The 19,764-nt window shown below is 39.4% G+C and overlaps 1 long non-coding RNA gene across 5 annotated transcripts in view; it reads right to left on the bottom strand.

Moving 5' to 3' along the window:
* LOC129640864 (uncharacterized) overlaps positions 1-16,276 on the bottom strand; it is a 118,047-nt gene extending 101,771 nt beyond the window's left edge. For 4 of the 5 annotated variants that reach the window (XR_008709000.1, XR_008709002.1, XR_008708999.1 and 1 more), the window contains exon 1: positions 15,867-16,276. This is a non-coding gene — a long non-coding RNA (uncharacterized LOC129640864). The remainder of the gene's footprint in view (positions 1-15,866) is intronic. The other variant, XR_008708998.1, reaches the window with a different exon arrangement.
* Between the last annotated feature and the right edge of the window lie 3,488 nt (positions 16,277-19,764).

Raw genomic sequence — 19,764 nt, 5'->3', positions numbered from 1 at the left:
CCTCAAAGAAATCGAGTCATCATCCCTCAGTTTATGTGGAGAATTGGTTCCAGGATTCCTATGAGTATCAAAATCTGTAGATACTGTGTCCACCACTTTTTAATCATCTGTGAGGGTCATGTGTCATGTACCACGGCTGGATTCTGAGTGAATGGCAGTTGACCAGAGGGGGATTGAAATGCAAATGTGTTCCCTGCACATATGCTCTTGATTCTAAATGATTGAAGCTCTGTTTTATATCACTAAAATCCAAGAGTGTCCAGGTATGAGGGGGTCTAGCCCAAACTGAAAGCAAATCAAGTGAATCTCTGAATGGGCCAAGCAGAACCAAACTTGTCCGTCACTTTCTCCAGGATCTGAGAGGTGATGGTCTCTGAAAGTGCTTTACCCTATGTCTCCTCTCCCTTTAGTTCTGGGCTCTAGGTCCAGCTCCCTCATCTAGACCCATTTTTAAACTGCTAGGGATCTCTGGATAAGCAGCTTATCCATGTGGACTACACATCTATATGATCATTCTCTGCATGATTAAACTCTTTACTATGAAAAAATCATCACAGGCCCCATTGAGCCATCTGATTCCAGGCTGGTTCCCTGTCAGATTCTAGGAACTTTGTTAAGCAAAGGAAGAAGCTCCTCCCAGCTGATCTTACCTTCTGATGCAGACATGTTAGTTCTAGAAACCCCCACAGACCTAAGTTACAGTAAGTCCATCGGAACATTATATGATGCAGAGCCTTTCTTCATGTTAGCAGCCATAGCTTGGACACTGAGAATAAGTCAGGGGTTTTTCCACCTGTTGGATTATATATATATTTTTTTTTTTTAATTTTATTTTATTTTTAAACTTTACATAACTGTATTAGATTTGCCAAATATCAAAATGAATCCGCCACAGGTTTACATGTGTTCCCCATCCTGAACCCTCCTCCCTCCTCCCTCCCCATTCCATCCCTCTGGGTCGTCCCAGTGCACCAGCCCCAAGCATCCAGTATCGTGCATCGGACCTGGACTGGCAACTCATTTCATACATGATATTTTACATGTTTCAATGCCATTCTCCCAAATCTTCCCACCCTCTCCCTCTCCCACAGAGTCCATAAGACTGTTCTATACATCAGTGTCTCTTTTGCTGTCTCGTACACAGGGTTATTGTTACCATCTTTCTAAATTCCATATATATGCGTTAGTATACTGTATTGGTGTTTTTCTTTCTGGCTTACTTCACTCTGTATAATAGGCTCCAGTTTCATCCACCTCATTAGAACTGATTCAAATGTATTCTTTTTAATGGCTGAATAATACTCCATTGTGTATATGTACCACAGCTTGCTTATCCATTCATCTGCTGATGGACATCTAGGTTGCTTCCATGTCCTGGCTATTATAAACAGTGCTGCGATGAACATTGGGGTACTCGTGTCTCTTTTCCTTCTGGTTTTCTCAGTGTGTATGCCCAGCAGTGGGATTGCTGGATCATAAGGTATGTCTATTTCCAGTTTTTTAAGGAATCTCCACACTGTTCTCCATAGTGGCTGTACTAGTTTTCATTCCCACCAACATGGATTATATATTTTAATAGTAATCAAAAAATCACAATATTAACATGCTTGCACTGCTTAGTCAAGTGAGTTTGCACCATCAGCATCTTGTATTACTATTTATCTTTAATATTTTTCTTTGGGAGTGCCTTTGCACTAAACAAAGAAAAATTCTTCCTGTTCTCCATCTCCCTGTCCTTTGAGATGATGTTATACCAAACACTAATTTATAAAAAGAATGGTCTCTCAGAAGTGATGAAATACCAAAACTTTAAACTCCTTAAAGTTTAAAGTGCTGTTTGTTTCAAATCTTAACAACACTGAATTCTAATTTAGTCTCAACATTATAAATCAACATTCCAATAATTCTTTTTATCTAGCAATGATGCAAGATACCAAGTTGAGATTCCATCACAAGAAGACATACACTTCCCACACAATGTATGTTTGGTTTTGCATTCAGGCACCTGGGAGAATACTAGATTAATAATGCCTGTCATTTTCAGGTAACTTCAGTTTCCACTGTGTAATATAAAACCAATTCGAATAGGATTTTTAGCATTCTTTTCATTATTTATTAGACTTTCACTTAGTGAGACATAGTGTGTATATGAGTATGTCAGCTTATGTCTCAGTTTCCCCCAAATACATGATATTATACTTTCAACTTAAGGACTAAAAGTCTTAGGAGAAGCACACTGATTGAAACCACCCACCCTGGCCAGGCACCATAGTAACCATTTGCATGAGTTGTTTCATGGCAGGAGGTCCTGGTAAGGAACACAGAACTAATAAGCCTCCAACAACCCGAAGAGTTCGGGAAAGGTCAAAATGAGACACCACATGTCCGACCGACCACCCCCCAGAGTCCTTCTCTCTGGCATTCATCTTGGCTGAACAAGGCATGAACCACCAGGAAGGACTCGTAAGTCAGAATGATTGGCTCAAGACAACCGGGAAACTAATCCCATCACCATAAAACCCGAGACTGCAAGCCACGTGGCAGAGCTGTTCTCCTGGGTTCCCTTACCCTACTGCTCTCCACCCGGGTGCCCTTTCCCAATAAAATCTCTTGCTTTGCCAGCACATGTGTCTCCTCAGACAATTCATTTCCAAGTGTTAGACAAGAGCCCAGTTTCAGGCCCTGGAAGGGGTCCTCCTTCCTGCAACAAAAGTATAAAAAAGATTCACAAACATTGCTTATGTTTGCTTTCATCTGACTGATGACAGTTGTATCACATGGCCCCAGGCAGTGCTAGGAGAAGGCTGCTAAGTACACACAGACTGGCCAAACATCACTAAGAGAAGCAAGTCACAAGGTGTGGTCTGTGGTGGCACCAGACACCTGCATCAAGTAATTCCTCAAAATATAAGAAATTCACTTAAGGGAAATGCAGCTTATTTTAACAAATGTTCCTGTGGTAAATTTCAACTTCCTGTTGGATAGTTGTTATTGTCTGGGCTGCTTTAAAACTATTGTTAAGAAACAGCAGATCTTTAAAAATTACAAGCTTTAGTAGAATAAACTGAGCTATCAAAGTGTGGCTATACCCAGAGTAACACTTGGGTGAATTCAACCCAAAGGAATTATAACTTAATAAAGATATATGAGATAGCATCAGGGCATTTTGACAAAATATTTTCTGTCACTTTTATGAAGTTTACTTTTAAATATGTTAACTCAGTCTTTGGAATTTAAAAACAAATGTCTTCTATAACTGTTTAAATAGCTTTAGCATTAATAATTAATTAAATAGCATTCAGACATACTAGACTCTTTCCAATGTTAGGATTCTGGGTTGAAATTATTGCTTTAATCCGTTGAGTTGAAACATTTCTACTTCCAACACTAGAGTCAAAGGAGCAAGAAAGGTGATACAATAGAGTACCCTGATTTTAGCATTAACATGTGACTGGTCTCAACTGTCAAGTCTCTCTTGTCAGTTATCACCTACTCTCACCCCATTATCTCTGTCTAGTTTCAGTCTTCATTATTTCTAACATGGCTGGCAACTGTAGCTTCCTCTCAAGCCTCTGGGCCTCCAATCTTCCTCCCCCGCAACCACCCACCACCCTTCAGGAATCTGGCCATTTATACCTTCCTTAAAGCTACAGCAAGTGTTCAACTGCCTATTGTACTTAAAGTTCAAACTCTATTAAATAAACCAAATTTCTGTTAGGTAAATCAAGTGATGAAACAACTTCTTCACAATTCATATTTAACCTATTTCTTCAGCCTTACCTTTAACCATCATTTATGCACTCCTAAATACCTTGAACTGTAATTTTTACCACAATGGCTAAAACAGATTGTGTGATTAGACTCTCCCAGTTCTAATCCCAGTAGACACCTCCTAGACATGTGAACTAAAATTAAGTGCTTAATTTCTTTAAATTTCAGTTTTCCCATCTGCAAAATGAGTATTAAGGGATTGTTGTTAATATTCAATAACACAATTACTCAATAAAGAGTAGCTAGGACTAACCACAGCAAACAAACACTTTATTCACTCTTATTTCCATGCCTTTACCCAAAGCCATTTATTTGCCTGATGTGTCCCTCCCACCTGGCATCTTTTTGTCAATGAATTCCTATCTGTCCCTCAAAGCCTGATTCAAATGGCAACTCTCTTCGAAAGCCTTCCTCTGCCATTTCACTTAGAAAAAGGTAGTTGCTCCCACTGTGGTAATCTTACAGCATTTTGTGCATACTGCGCTATTAAAACATGTATCCTCCTAGATCCACATATACCTTCTTCCCCACACTGTAAGATCTGCATGGGAAACAGCAATAATAACTTTGCATCTTTGTATTAATGGTTGAACTGTGTCCCCCACAAAAAGATATATTTAAGTCTTAATACCCAGTACCTCAAAAGGTGGCTTTAGTTGGAAATAGGGTTGTTGCAAATATAGTTAGTTAAGATGAAGTCATACTGGAGTATGATTAGCTCCAATCCAGTATGACTGGTGTTCTTAGAAGAAGGCAGCAATGTGAAGACAAAGAAACAGAGAAAATAACATGTGGGGATGTTTAGCACTGTAACTTACATTCTGCTCATAAAGTGATAATTATTATTAATAATCAAGGCAGCAATATAAAGTTTTTCAACAGATGATTCATAAAAATGACACAATTATTCATCTTTACATGTTATCTATAATCTGAGGATACTGTGTCTGAGATTCCAGAAAATGTTTTCTCAAAATATTTTTTATTAACAGCACATTTGCTCTTAGTGACCTATTAATATATATAGTGTTATGCTGATATGTGCCCTACACCAAGCCCAAGCCACAATGAAAGATCACGCATGCTACAATGAAGACCCCATGTGCTGTAACTAAGCCAAATAAACACATTTTTTTTAAAGAAAAGAAAAAGAACACACCAAGTGAAGGTGGAAGCAGAGACGGGTGATACATCGACAGCCAAAGAATGGCAAGGAATTGCTGGCCTTCACCAGAAGCTAAGACAGACAGGGAAGGATTCCTCCTAAGGGCCTTCAGACTTCAAGCCAACATTTTGATCTCAGATTTCTAGCCTCCAGAACCGTGAGACAATAAATGTCTGTTGTGTAAGCTACCCAGTTTGTGGTACTTTGTTATGACAGACCTAGGAAAGTAACACATATTCCCAGATTCAGGGAAGAAACTCCAATATATTTGTGTTGGAGAAACAAATGGCTTTAAGAATTTCACTTAATCAGTTTGGACTTACATAGAAAAGTAAGGGTATGTAGATGGCTATATTAGATCATCAAAAGCTCTAGCTCTAAGAATCTATGATTCTGTGTGATTTCATAGTTTAGTGCCATATTTCCTTCCCTTCCCCATCTAAAATTTTAAGATGATAGATTCTTAGGATTTTGAAACCTTTGCTACATTCCTCCTTGCCCTGTAACCTACATTAATTGCTCATAAAGTGAAAATAATTACTAATCATCATGGCAGTGATATAAAGTTTTTAAACAGATGATTCATAAAAATGACACAATTATTCATCTTTACATGTTATCTGTAATGTAAGAATATTGTGTCTGAGACTCCAGAAAATTTTCCTCAAAGCATTTCTATCTACAATACATTTGCTCTCAGTGGTCTATTAATCTACTACACTGTTATGCTGATATGCGCCCTACGCCTAACATACTAATTTACAGGGAAATAACGGTATTTAGTTCAGTTCAGTTCAGTCGCTCAATTGCGTCCGACTCTGTGACCCCATGGACCGCAGCACGCCAGGCTTCCCTGTCCATCACCAACTCCCAGAGCTTGCTCAAACTCATGTCCATTGAGTCGGTGATGCCATCCAACCAACTCATCCTCTGTTGTTACCTTCTCTTCCTGCCTTCCATCTTTCCCAGCGTCAGAGTCTTTTCAAATGAGTGTAACATTACAGACAGATAAAACTAATCTTAAATTCTAGACCAGAATCAAGGTCTACTTCCCTACTTTAGAAACTGTAGCTAAGAAAAAGGAAAAAAGTCTAGAGGAATTTGGAAAGTGAAATGTAATTTCAGTCACAGTCGTTAGAAAGAACATTCACTGTATAACTGAAAATTCCAAAGCACACAAAGAAAACAGAAGGCCGTGCTATGTGGTGCCTAAAATAACACATTATTATAAAGTAAATCGATTTAATTTTGAGAGCATCAAAAATCCAAGACTATGAAAGTGTGGCTGCTGAGATCTCTCTGAGCCTTAACTTCAAGAATGTGCAGTGAAGGTGCTAAATCTGTCATAAAATAGAAAGCTCTGCCCTCCCTGAGCCAAACATCCAGTTTTCTGACACCTACATTTACTCGAAAGAGATGTTTCACCTTTTATTATTCAGGTCTGTGAGCACAAGATCCCCAAAGAAAGATGCCAGTATACTGACAGTCCAGTCTGCTGGCTTGCAGAACTTCTATGAGCATACATGTTCCACTCAGTAATCCAATAGTCCAACAGCCATGTGATAATCATGGGTTATGTCTTATCCCAGGCCCACTATTAGTTTGCTGTGGCAACTTTGAGCAAATTACTTTTTTTCTGAAGCTCAGTTTCTTCATTTGTAGGCCAAAATAATGACAGTCTCTGCTTCCTAGGATTTGTTGTGAGGATTAAAATAAGAGAAAGTTCAGAGTGCTTAATATAGAGCCTGGCATATTATAATCACCCAATAAAAGTTAACTGTTATCTTCATCAGCATTATTACTGGTGCATGTAATGGAACTAGGAAGCAAGTTAAGGGTAGGACAATGCCTATTTCTTAATGGACACCAGATAGTAACACTCTAGGCCAGTTATCAGTAAACTAAGCTTGTGGTCCAAGTACAATCCAAAGCTTGCTTTTGTAAATAATCATTTACTGGAACATAGTCACTCCTGTTCTTTTGCATGTAGTCTATGTGTACTTTCCCCTGAAGATTTAGTAGTTGTAAAAAAAGAAAAAATGGAAAGCCTACAGATCCTGAAATACTTATTATTTGGCCCTTTAAAGAACAAATTTGCTGATTCTGCACCAGGTCCTTGTAACTTCTAGTATGGTTTTCGGCACTTCAGACATGTGGACACTCAGGATCCCCACACGTTGTGAATCAGAATCTGCACCTTTACACAGGACCCCCAAGTGATTCAATGCACATTAAAGGCTGAGATGCACTGGTTGAGGCGGCTGCTGCTGCTGCTAAGTTGCTTCAGTCATGTCCGACTCTGTACGACCCCATAGATGGAAGCCCATCAGGCTCCTTCATCCCTGGGATTCTCCAGGCAAGAACACTGGAGTGGGTTGCCATTTCCTTCTCCAATGCATGAAAGTGAAAAGTGAAAGTCAAGTCGCTCAGTCGTGCCCAACTCTTAGCGACCCCATGGACCACAGCCCACCAGGCTCCTTCGTCCATGGGATTATCCAGTCAAAAGTACTGGAGTGGGCTGCCATTGCTGGTTGAGGCCAGGGATTGGCAAACCTTTGTAAAGAGCCAAATAGTAAATATCTCAAGCTCTGAAGCACTGCATCTGTGTTGCACCTGTTCAACTGTGGGAGAGCAGCCATAAACAACATGCAAACAAATGGGCATGGTTCTATACCAATAAAATTATTTATGGAAACTGGAATTTTAATTTCATATGATTTTCTTATGTCACAAAATAACCTTTTAATTTTTCCAAATATTTAAAAATGTTAACACCTCTTTTAATTTATGCACCACATAAACAGGCCACAGGCTGGATCTGGCCCACCGGCCATAGTCTACAGGCTTGTGCTGGGCTGCTGCTGAACCAGCACTGAGCCCCTCCCCTCACTAATTCCACGATCCTAAATATACCTATTTATATTTTCAGTGAAGTTACCTGTCATTTATTTAACTTATCCTAGAATACATTTCTCCTCCTCCCACATAATTTCTCACTTGTGATATAAAGTTTCTGTCAAATGATGTGATGGCACACTACATCGTTTTTCATAAACAGAATAGAATATAGCACAGAGAAGCTGAGCTAAGAGACATATAGCTCTATCTATCTTCCTGTCTATCAATAGATTTCATGTATGTATGTGCACACGTATACCTGCCTCTGAAGGAATGTGAAATTGATCATGATAAAGAACTCTCTAGCCCTAAATTTGAACCAACCATATCAAACATTTCTAATAATAAGTATGCAGTCTGGGGTCAAGACTCTTTATTTTGTATGCAAACCTGATGAAATATTGGGATTTTAAACAAATCAGTTTCATAAAAGCTTAATTCATAGAAATCTTTAATTAATGTTTAAATTTTACTGAAGTTAAGTTCAATAGAAACCTGTCACTAGTGATGGCTAGATAAGAGAACTTTGTTGAATTAACATTAATAATTTAGGATCACCAATTTAAGAAACATGGAAGTACTCAAAATTCATCAGAAACACAATCTACATTAACTATCTGAACAATCCTAGAGGGAATATTTATATCTAAAATTTTTAATCTGAATGACTTTGTCAGAGTATGTTCTGACTCCTGGTCCAGGCTACTGCCACATTTTTACATATACTTTTTTTTTTTTTTTAAACTTTACATAATTGTATTAGTTTTGCCAAATATTTATATCTTATTGACTCTCTTTTATCTTTCTCCCATCATTCAGTTTTCTCTCTCCTTTCTAGGATAATCTGTTTTCTGAGACAGGCCAAGATAAAGACCTTTCTACTTAATCTGACAAACCCTCTAACTATAAATCATTCACTAATGAAGATTTTTCCCCAGTATATTCACTAGGAAGATTTCACCTACAAGAAACAGAAAATCCTGGCCTAACTAGCTGAAGCCTTATGAAATTTATTATTTTATATAAGATATTCTCAGGTGAGGCAGCTTCAGGATTGCTTAATTCAATGCCTCAACAACATCATGAAGGACTAAGGATCTTTCTATCATTCTACAATGCATTCTTTGGGATATGGCCTTGTCCTTAGGCTAACTACCTTATATCATAATCAGACAAAAGAACATCTAGTGAAAATAGTGTTTTTGTGTATCTCTTTTTAATTGTGACAAAAATTTTCGCAAAGTTCCCCGGAAGATTTCATTCCTTGCACTAACCAGAAATGCATCATACCTATTACTAAAATATGAACAGCCAAGAAGAATGAGATTATCATAATTGGATTAGGAAAACATATGGCTTTATTAAAGAGGTTAAATTATATGAACAGAAATCCCTATTAGGGGGAAGGAGGAGTGGTGTAGGAATTATCACTGAGTAAAATCAAACAATACTCAATATGACAACTGAAATTCCTATTTAGCAAACTGTCCCTAATAAAGGGTATCTCATTCATCAGCCAGAGTTAAACTGAAGGTAGCTAATTGTGTGTGTGCGCACTCGCATTCTTAGTCGTTTTCAACTCTTCCCGACCCCCTGGACTATAGCCTGCCAGGCTCCTCTGTTCGTGGAATTTTCCAGGCAAGAATACTGGAGTGGGTTGCCATTTCCTACTCCAGGGGATCTTCCCTATTCAGGGATCAAACCCACATCTCTTTCATCTCCTGCACTAGCATGAAGATTCTTTACCACTTTGCAACCTGGGAAGCCCAGCTAATTAATTTTCAAGAAATAGATACCACTGGGAGATTCAGACTGTGACTGTATAATCTGAATATTGGTCTAATATAGATCTGAAGCAGCCAAAATGTAATTACAGAACTGAAGGCACATACCACACTGTGATTTCCCTGGACTTTCCCGGTGGCTCAGACGATAAAGAATCCGCCTGCAATGCAGGAGACCCAGGTTCAATCCCTGGGTGGGGTTCGATCCCTCGGTCAGGAAGATCCCCTGGAGAAGGGAATGGCAACCCAATCCAGTATTCTTGCTTGGAGAATCCCATGGACAGAAGAGCCTGGTGGGCTACAGTCCATGGGGTCGCAAAGAGTCAGACATGACTGAGCAACTCAATTTCACTTTCTTTCATCACAATCTGAGGATAGCTATAGAGCTTTGCAAAATCTAACGCTAACATCTTTCCGTAAACCAATATCCATCATGTGATTCGGGCAGTTGGTATTTGTAATCAGCAACCTGGCTCCAGCCAACTTTCTCAACAATATCATCAATTCCAGTTAATATCGGAGAAAGAAATGGCAACCCACTCCAGTATTCTTGCCTGGAGAATCCCAGGGACGGAGCAGCCTGGTGGGCTGCTGTCTATGGGGTCACACAGAGTCGGACACGACTGAAGTGACTTAGCTGTAGCAACCAATTAATATGAATGCTAATCAATTAGAATCTGCATTCTTTTTAGATCCCTTTTCATCCACCTCAATCAAATGCTTGTCATTTTAATAATAGTCTCTTGGTTCCTGCATTCCCCTCATATTTTCACTGGCTTTTGATCATAACTTTACAGTGATTCCAATTTTCGCTATTTGTACTCATCAAGAGCAACCAACATTTGCTTTTACAGGTGGGATATTAGGGAGTGGTAAGGACTGCGGAAAAAATCAAGAGCAGATGGTCTACTCATGGGATCAGCTGCTTCTCAGCTTGGCTGACTTAGCTGATGCTACTGGTTTTCAGGCTCAATATGATGAGATTTTCCAGTTTTTCAAGAGAAATTAGGAATATAGATGCTTATGTAGTAATCTCCCAATTTGAAGTGGCTGATGGGTGATAAGAGGACCAAAATAAGAAGAGAAGTTGGTGCATTCTCTTCCTTCTGTCTCTCTCTGTCCACCCTTAGTGTCTACCTAGCAGCAGAAAGTACAGAAAGCTTGGTGAAGGCAGAGCACTGTTTCTGAGACCCAGCTGGTGACAGGGCAGCTTTGCAGACCATTACCACTTATTTTTCCCAAACAACATAAACCAATTCTAAATATATTCTAAAACTACTCTAAGTATTCCAAATATAACATAGAAAACTTTCAAACAAACTTCCTTCTGTAATTTAAAAGTCTAAATCAGAAACTGACTGATATTTGTTAATACACATCAGGACCTGACATGTCTCAGAGACACTTATCTTACCTTCCTGTTATGTTTTGCTCTTTTTTCATAAGAATATAGTTTTATGTTGAGTAATTTAGGATGGGGGTGTCTCTTAATGGGCTTAACAACAAGTGCTATTTAAGTATTTTGCTGCTAAAAATGTGACAGTTACACTCTCTTTTTCCCATGCATGTTCTGAAGACACATTTAAACATTCAATCTGTGAGAATCTGCTTACTTCCTCTGCAGAACATCGAAGAAAAAAGTTACTACCTGAACAGAAAGATTAAAGTGTTTAAATGTGATCAGAGATCTAGAAATAAAATAACATACTCCATAAAAAAATTGTGCGAAATCACAACACAGGTACATTGTAAATGAACAACTCAGAAATGCAGTATAAGAGAACAGGAACATAAGAGATGCTATTAAAGTAAGCTTTAGAATAAGCAAAACCATATAAATTTTGTTGTTTTTTTACAAAGAATAAAGGAAAAATAAGATTAAAATGTCGATATTTAATTTTGCCACTCTTTGAACTTAAGGGTGAATTGTAGCTTGAGAATTTTCTAAAGGTTTGATGAATAATAATTTCCCTTTAAATCCAAAGTTTTTCCCTAATAGCTTTTTGGAGAACTGTCTGATCCTTGACTGTACACAGTCTTGGCTTATGAATAAGGCAAAACAGTTTATGAGGGATAGAGTCTTTGATATATAGACGTGTGTGTGTACATGCTTAAACTGTTTATAATGGAAATGTAACCAGAATAAAGATAAAATTACATAATGGATTCTTATATGATGTAACCACTGCCTCAGAGTCTTGGGAAAACTGTTGTTCAGAGACTTCCAGGATTCCAAGAAATCAACAAGGAAGTCGAAGAAAAAATGTAGGAAAAATTTTTTTTAAGTTCACTGTCCAAATGGGACCTACTTAAACTCAAAAGCTTTTGCACAGCAAAGGAAACAATAAACAAACAAAAAGACAATTCTCAGATTGGAAGAAAATATTTGCGAATGATGTGACTGATAAGGGAGTAATCTCCAAAATTTACAAACAGCCTAGACACTTAATAGTATCAAAACAAACAACCCAAAGAATGGGCAGAAGACCTGAATAGACATTTCTCAAGAGGACATATGATGGCCAACAGGCACATGAAAAATGTTCAACATCGCTAGTTATTAGAGAAATGCAAATCAAAACTATAATGAGATACCACCTCACACCAGTCAAAATGGCCATTATAAAAAAAAAAAATCCACAAACAACAAATGCTGGAGACAGTGTGGAGAGAAGGGAACCCTCCTGCACTGTTGGTGGCAATGTAAATTGGTACAGCCACTATGGAGAACAGTACGGAAGCTCCTTAAAAAACTAAAGATAGAGCTACCATATGACCCTGCAATCCCACTTCTGGGCATATATCCATAGAAAAACATGGCCCAAAAAGACAGATGCACCCCAATGTTCACTGCAGCACTGTTTACAATAGCAAGACATGGAAGCATGGTAAATGTCCATCAACAGAGGAATGGATAAGATGATATGGTATATGTATACAATGGAATATTACTCAGCAATTAAAAAGAAAGAAATAAGGCCATTTGCAGCAATGTGGATGGACCTAGACAGTGTCATGCTGAGTGAAGTAAGTCAGACCGAGAAGGAGACAAATATCATACGACATCACTTATATGTGGAATCTAGAAATGATACAAATGAATTTAAATACAAAACAGAAAAAGACTTACAGACTTAAAAAACAAACTCCTGATTGCCGAGGGGAAGGGATAATTAAGGACTTTGGGAAGGTCATGTATACACTAATATATTTAAAACGGATAACCAACAAAAACCTATTGTATAGCACATGGAACTCTACTCAATATTATGTGCCAGTCTGGATGGGAGGGTGGCTTGGGTAGAATGGATACATGTATATGTATGGCTGAGTCCCTTCACTATTCACCTGACACTATCACAACAATGTTAATCGACTACACCCCAATACAAAATGTTTTGGTGTTATAAATAAATAAATAAAGTGCTACAAGGAAAAAAAAGAAGTCTGCTGTCTAATCTAAGGTTATTTGAACGCTTCTATAGATGTTTATTGGAACAGCTGACACTGAGGCTCCGACACTTTTGCCCACCTGATATAAGAGCCAAACCACTGGAAAAGACCTTGATGTTGGAAAAGACTGAGGGCAGGAGGAGAAGGGGACGACAAAGGATGAGCTTGTTGAATGGCATCACTGACTCAATGTATATGAATTTGAGCAAACCCTGAGAGAAAGTGAAGGACAGGGAAGCCTGGCACGCTGCATGCAGTCCATGGGGTCACAAAGAGTTGGACATGACTTAGTGACTGACCACCACCACCAATAAATGTTTATGAGATTGTATCACCTAGTATTAAGGTTCATAAAATACATCATTTATACACACAACAACCATATGAGTCAAACTCTCTAAACTTTCAAGTTACCACCCAGCTTAAATCCATCTCTTAAACTTGATTTAGTATGTTGCTCTGGATTCCTCCTGGACAGGACAGACTAGATATTGGGAAAGCAGCTGAAGACACAGACAAACTACTGACTTTCATTCTTTCTCTCTAAAAGGCATTTAACAGCACTTTCTGTTTCAGACAGGTAAGATGTTGGTTTATGTGTATTTTCATTTATATAAAGTATTGAGATCTTGGAATCTGAAAGATCATTTTGGTCTTTCAAAAAATAAGGGGAAAGTGAGGAGCAAGGCATTTTCCAAATGTGTGAACTAATCTGCTCTTTTTGCCACTTTGAGTTTTGGAATGGAAGTTATAATCCAAATTATTTTTATGATTCAAAATATCAACAAGTGAACCAAAAAAACCCACAGTAGTAACAAGTATTTGTGATTGTGAAACACAAATCAACACATACTCTCTTGCTTCAAGCGCATTTATGAAATTATTTCCATTCTATCTAGTTCTGGTACTGGTCCAAAGGATGGGGAAAAAAGAAAAACACAAACCCATTAACACAAAAACACTAAAAAAAAAAATACCTAAACTTATTCATTGATAAGATTTCTAAAAGTTCAGAATGGAAAGCATAACAGGAAATGATAGTTTGTTTATAAACAGCTTGATAATGGACTAAATGAGAATTAGTCCATAGAAGTCTTAATTTGGTCATATTCATTGTTAAAATAGTCCCTGGAGTTGGTGATAGACAGGGAGGCCTGGCGTGCTGCGATTCATGGGGTCGCAAAGAGTCGGACACGACTGATCTGATCTAATCTGATCTTACCTAGCTTGGGCTTCCCCTGTGGCACAATGCTAAAGAACCCACCTGCCAATGGAGGAGATGCAAGAGATGAGGGTTCAATCCCTGGGTGGGGAAGATCCCCTGAAGTAGGAAATGGCAACCCACTCCAGTATTCTTGTCTGGAAAATCCCATGGACAGAGGAGCCTGGCAGGCTATAGTCCATGGGGTCGGGAAAAGTCGGACAGGACTGAGCGTGTGCGCGCGTGCACGCACGTGCGCGCACAAACACACACACACACACACACATACACGTCTTACCTAAAGCTTGTGCTGTGCTGTGCTTTCTCACTCAGTTGTGTACCGCTCTTTACAACACTATGAACCACAGTTCACGAGGCTCTTCTGTCCATGGGGTTCTCCAGGCAACAATACTAGAGTGGGCTGCCTTGCCCTCCTCCAGGGGATCGACCCAACACAAGGATCAAACCCAGGTCTCCCGCATTGCAGGTAGATTCTTTACAAATGGGCTACCAGGGAAGGTCACATAAAGTTTACAATTGCTTATAACTTTCACTCTGCCTCAGTGACATTTTCCTATCTTTGTTCTCTATAACACCATGGTAAGTAAAAATGAGCTGAACCAGGACTCCTAAGGACTCATGGTTTTCTCATCTTCTTTGCCAGGCATGGCTTCTGCTCCTTCTGTGACCCTCCTAGTTGCTGAGGGGAAGTCTGTCCCTTTAACCACCCCCCCATACCCCCAACCAAGTCATCTTTCAAGTCCTGAAACTCCTGATTTTGACTCTTTTTTTTCCTAATTAGTTGTTCAGTTGCTCTTTATACACACACAGACATTTATATACACTTCCAAAAATTTACTTCTTTACTTAACCTCACTGTGCCAAGTCTTAGTTAGGTATGCGGGATCTAGTCCCCTGACCAGGAATGGAGCCCTCACCCCCTGCACTGGGAGGGTGGAGTCCTGGCCACTGGACCACCAGGGAAGTTCCTCAGTTCTTTCCAAGCAACTCTAGGTTCTGGGAGTGGTGGCTGTTTTAAATATCCCCATCTCTGAGGATTTTCTTGGTATTTCACTAGACGAATCTGAACTCCCCCACCCCGCGCATTCCCCCTGCATGAATGACTTGACTTTGACTGAAGGCAAAGTCCTGAAAAGGATCCAATTCCATTCGCGTGACGGAGCATGAGACAGCCTTACAGCACCCGGTGCCTGCATCTGCATCTGAGGGCACGACAGGGAGGACGATGCCGTAGAATGCACCGCTGTTTGCTAGTTGGACATGAATGGTCAACTGGTGTTCTGTCAGAAATTCAGCTTTCCCTTCTATTCTCCTAAATATGTGATGGATTTGTGAAGTAAACTTACTCCTTCCAAAAATGGGTGCACTTTTTACCTCAATTCACTCCTAGAGCCTGAACTTTTAAGTTTCTTGCCAAGAAACATATCCCCATCGTGGCACCCATACCCACTTTCCCTGGAACATTCCAGCACCAGTTTTATGATAGCCCCTTCATTGCGTTGCTCCCACCACTCACCCGATACCCACCCTCTCGTCCACACCCGGGCAGGCAGGGCTGGGACACCAGACCTACCTTGGCCACGGGTAGCACCGGGCAAGTGAGGGTGGCAGGGACAGTGGCTTCTGAGTGCACAGGAGTGGGTGGTGGTTGACGAGATCCGCCCTCAGGTAAGCGGCGTGAGGAGAAGGACACCAGCGGCTTGGGCAGGAGAGAGAAGGGCCGTAGAAGTAGACAGCGCCGGCTATTTTCAGGCGGGCTTCATTTGAGTGGCCTCCTGCCCCCTAATATCTGATATTAGGGAAGAATGGTGGCAAACTGTTTTCCTCCTCAGTTACAGTTGGACACCTGCCTGCTCTCCGCGCACAGGGGGCTTAGGAACTGCCCCTGAAAGCCGAGAGCCTCTCGCGCATGCGCAGTCGGCTTCCCAGAACCGGCCCGCTCCAGTCTGATCCTGTCAAGGCTTGTTGGCCTAGAGCTTGGTTCAGCGCAGGTGAGCCTCATCCGGGAGCTAGACCCCGCCCCACCCCCCGCCCACCGCCAAACTCCTGCCCAGACCCACGCAGTCAACAGGTTAGCTTGACCAGACCGCTTCCTGCCTTATGTAGGATGTAGAGAAACTGGAACTGGAATTATATGCATATATATATATAGGATTTGTATGTATGTGACGGCCACTGCCCTAAACATCAAATTGACCATGCTGTTTCCACATTCAATGGGGCGCAGCAGAGGGAAGGATTTTCTCTCCGTATCTGTGTATCTCCCTACCTGCCAAGCTTCTTCCGCGCATGTATCCCTCAGTCCATGTATCTACGGTCCACCGAAGCAGCTAGGAACAAAGACCCAGGAGAAATGAGAGTTCCTCCTTAGGAGAACAGGAGGAAAAGGCTAGGGAACTTGGTAACCCCCGACCTCACATTCTCTTTAGGAGAATAGAGGGTAGAAAACAGTTTATGCCGTGGGGCCAGTGGGCTGAGGGAGAGAATTCTGGGCGTGGTGATTTCAGCAGAGCTGGGCTTACTGCTGAGGAGCAGAGGTGTAGGGAGGAGACTGGGGCCACAGTCTGGGGCCACAAAGGAAACGCTTTCTCTGCAGATCCAAGAAAGAAAATTATTTGGGGAACTGGAAAGAAAAGACCCTAGGATACTTTCCTCTTTTCCCAGGTCCTTAGGAGCATTTTGAGACCTCCCTTGTAGCTCAGTTGGTAAAGAATCTGCCTGCAATGCAGGAGACCGGGGTTCCATTCATGGGTCAGGAAGATCTCCTGGAGAAGGAAATGGCAACCCACTCTGGTATTCTTGCCTAGAGAATCCCATCAACAGAGGAGCCTGGCAGGCTACAGTCCATGGGGTTGCAAGAGTCGGACACAACTTAGCAACTAAACCACCACCACCACTAGGAGCATTTTAAAATTATCACAGTCTTCCTTCCTATTCTTCCTATTCCTTCCTTCCTTCCTTCGTATTCTACGAATTTAATATAATTTATGAGCTTTAAGCACCCCACTCCAGTACTCTTGCCTGGACAATCCTATGGACGGAGGAGCCTGGTAGGCTGCAGCCCATGGGATCACTAAGAGTCGATTAGGACTGAGCGACTTCACTTTCACTTTTCACTTTCATGCATTGGAAGTATTTGGCAAAACTAATACAATTATGCAAAGTTTAAAAATAAAATTAAATTAAAAATAAATAAAAAAAAATAAAACAAACTCAAAAAAAAAAAAAAAAAAAAAGGAAATGGCAACCCACTCCAGTGTTCTTACCTGGAGAATCCCAGGGATGGTGGAGCCTGGTGGGCTGCCGTCTATGGGGTCACACAGAGTCAGACACGACTGAAGTGACTTAGCAGCAGCAGCAGGAGCTTTAAGAATGTATAATACTTCCATTTTTCTCTCATTTCTTGTGCCATAAATTTCATGCAGTTTATTTCTACTTATGCATTTTTTAAACTGCTACTTTGTATTACTAATTGTTTTCTTCAGACACGATGGCTCCTATGCTAAGTGTTTAGTTAACTTTCTAAGAAACTGCTGAGATATTATCCAAAATGAATGTGACATTTTACATTCAGCAGCATGTGAGGGTTCCAGCTTCTCAACATTCCTGCCAACGGTTGAAATTGTTAGCATTTTCAATTGTTTATATTGGGTGTACAGTGATATTTACTGGTAATTTTCAATTTGCATTTTCCAAATGATTGATGATGTTGGGTATTTTTCTTGAGCTTATTAGACGTAAGTGTCCAGATCTTTTTCTTTTGTCCGTTTCTTATTTGGGATGATATTGTGTTATGAACGTTCTTTATATATTCTGTGTATATATGTGTGTTTTACACCCTTTTTCAGATACGTTTTGCAAATATTTCCTCCCGTTTTGCAGCTTGCCTTTTCATTAATAGTGTCTTTTGACAAGCAAAAGCTTTGATTTTGATGAAGTCTAATCAAATTTTTCATTTATGGCTTATGATTATGTCTTATTGAATAAATCTTTGCCAAATCCAAAGTTATAAAGATTTTCTCCTGTTTTCCTCTAAAAGACTTACGGCCTTATCTCTTATATTTACATATATTACTTATTTTGAATCATTTTTTAATGTATAACCTAATAAAAAGAGTTGAGATTCATTTTTTTCCATACAGATATCCAGTTATACTAGCAGTTTCCTGAAAAGACAATCCATTCCTCCTCTGATTTTTTGATACTTTTGTTGAAAATTGATTGATTATATGTGTTGATCTATTTCTGAATTATCATATCTTTTCCATTGATCCATGTCTATTCTTTACCATTATTATACTGCTTTGAATACAATAGTTGTATAAACTTTGAAATCAGATGATATAATTCTTCCAGTTTTGTTACCATCATCCCTAGATAACCACAGGGAATTGGTTCCAGGACCCCTGCCCCTACAGATACCAAAATCCATATGTGTCCAAGGTGCTTATGTAAAATGGCATGATATTTGCATATAACCTTCACAATTCTCCCATATACTTTAAATCATTTCTAGGTTAATTATAATACCTAATACAATGAAATGCTATGTACTTGGGTTGTAAATGCCATATAAGTAGTTGCTAGTGCATGTCAAATTCAAATTTTGCTTTTTGGAGCTTTCTAGATTGGAGAGGCAAGGATATTTTTGATCCATAATTGGTTAACTCTATGGATGTGGAACCCATGGATACAGAGGGTCAATTGTAGTTTAATAAATCATATGGAAATTCTACATCATTTGAATTTCCCTAAAAATTATACAATAAACATTTCTATTTCTGCTTGCACTCATTTATGAAAGGTATATTTACTGGATATAGAATATTAAGTTGACACTTTTTTCTGTCAATATTTTGGAGAGATAAGTCCATTTTCTTTGGAATTGCATAATTTATGACAGGAAGTCTGCTGTTGTTTTTATCTTTGTTTTTCTGGATGCAGTGTGTCTTTTCTTTCCTGATGTTTTTTTAAGATTCCCTTTGCAGTGGTTTAATTATAATGAAACATGGAGAGACTTTATTTATGTTTATTTCACTTGGGCTTCATTTTGATTTTAGGATCTGAGGATTTATAGCTTTGTTTGAATCAAAATTAGAAAACTTTTGGCCATTACTTTTTCAAATATTTTTTCTCTTCCTTGCCTTCTCCTCTGGAAATACAATTGCAAATATGTCAAATCATTTGTTATTGTCTCACAGGTCACTGAGGACTAACTTTTCTTAGTTTTTTTCCTCTGAGCTTCTTTTTGAATGCTTTCTGTCACTACTCAATATGTATGTTGGATTTGTGCTTTTTAAAGTTCTTGTCTATTACTTAATTGTACTATGCTTTTCATTTTGGATCTGTTTAATTGACTGACTTTTCTCCAAGTTATGGGTCACATTTTTCTGCTTCCTCAAATACGTGGTAATTTTGTTTGGATGCTGGACATCATGGGGGATTTTATGTTTCTGAGTGCTGTATTTTGT

Source organism: Bubalus kerabau, unplaced genomic scaffold (assembly GCF_029407905.1).
Source record: "Bubalus kerabau isolate K-KA32 ecotype Philippines breed swamp buffalo unplaced genomic scaffold, PCC_UOA_SB_1v2 scaffold_50, whole genome shotgun sequence".
Taxonomy (NCBI): Eukaryota; Metazoa; Chordata; class Mammalia; order Artiodactyla; family Bovidae; genus Bubalus; species Bubalus kerabau.
Note: the sequence above shows the minus strand (reverse complement) of the source record. Positions and strands in the feature narration are given on the sequence as shown.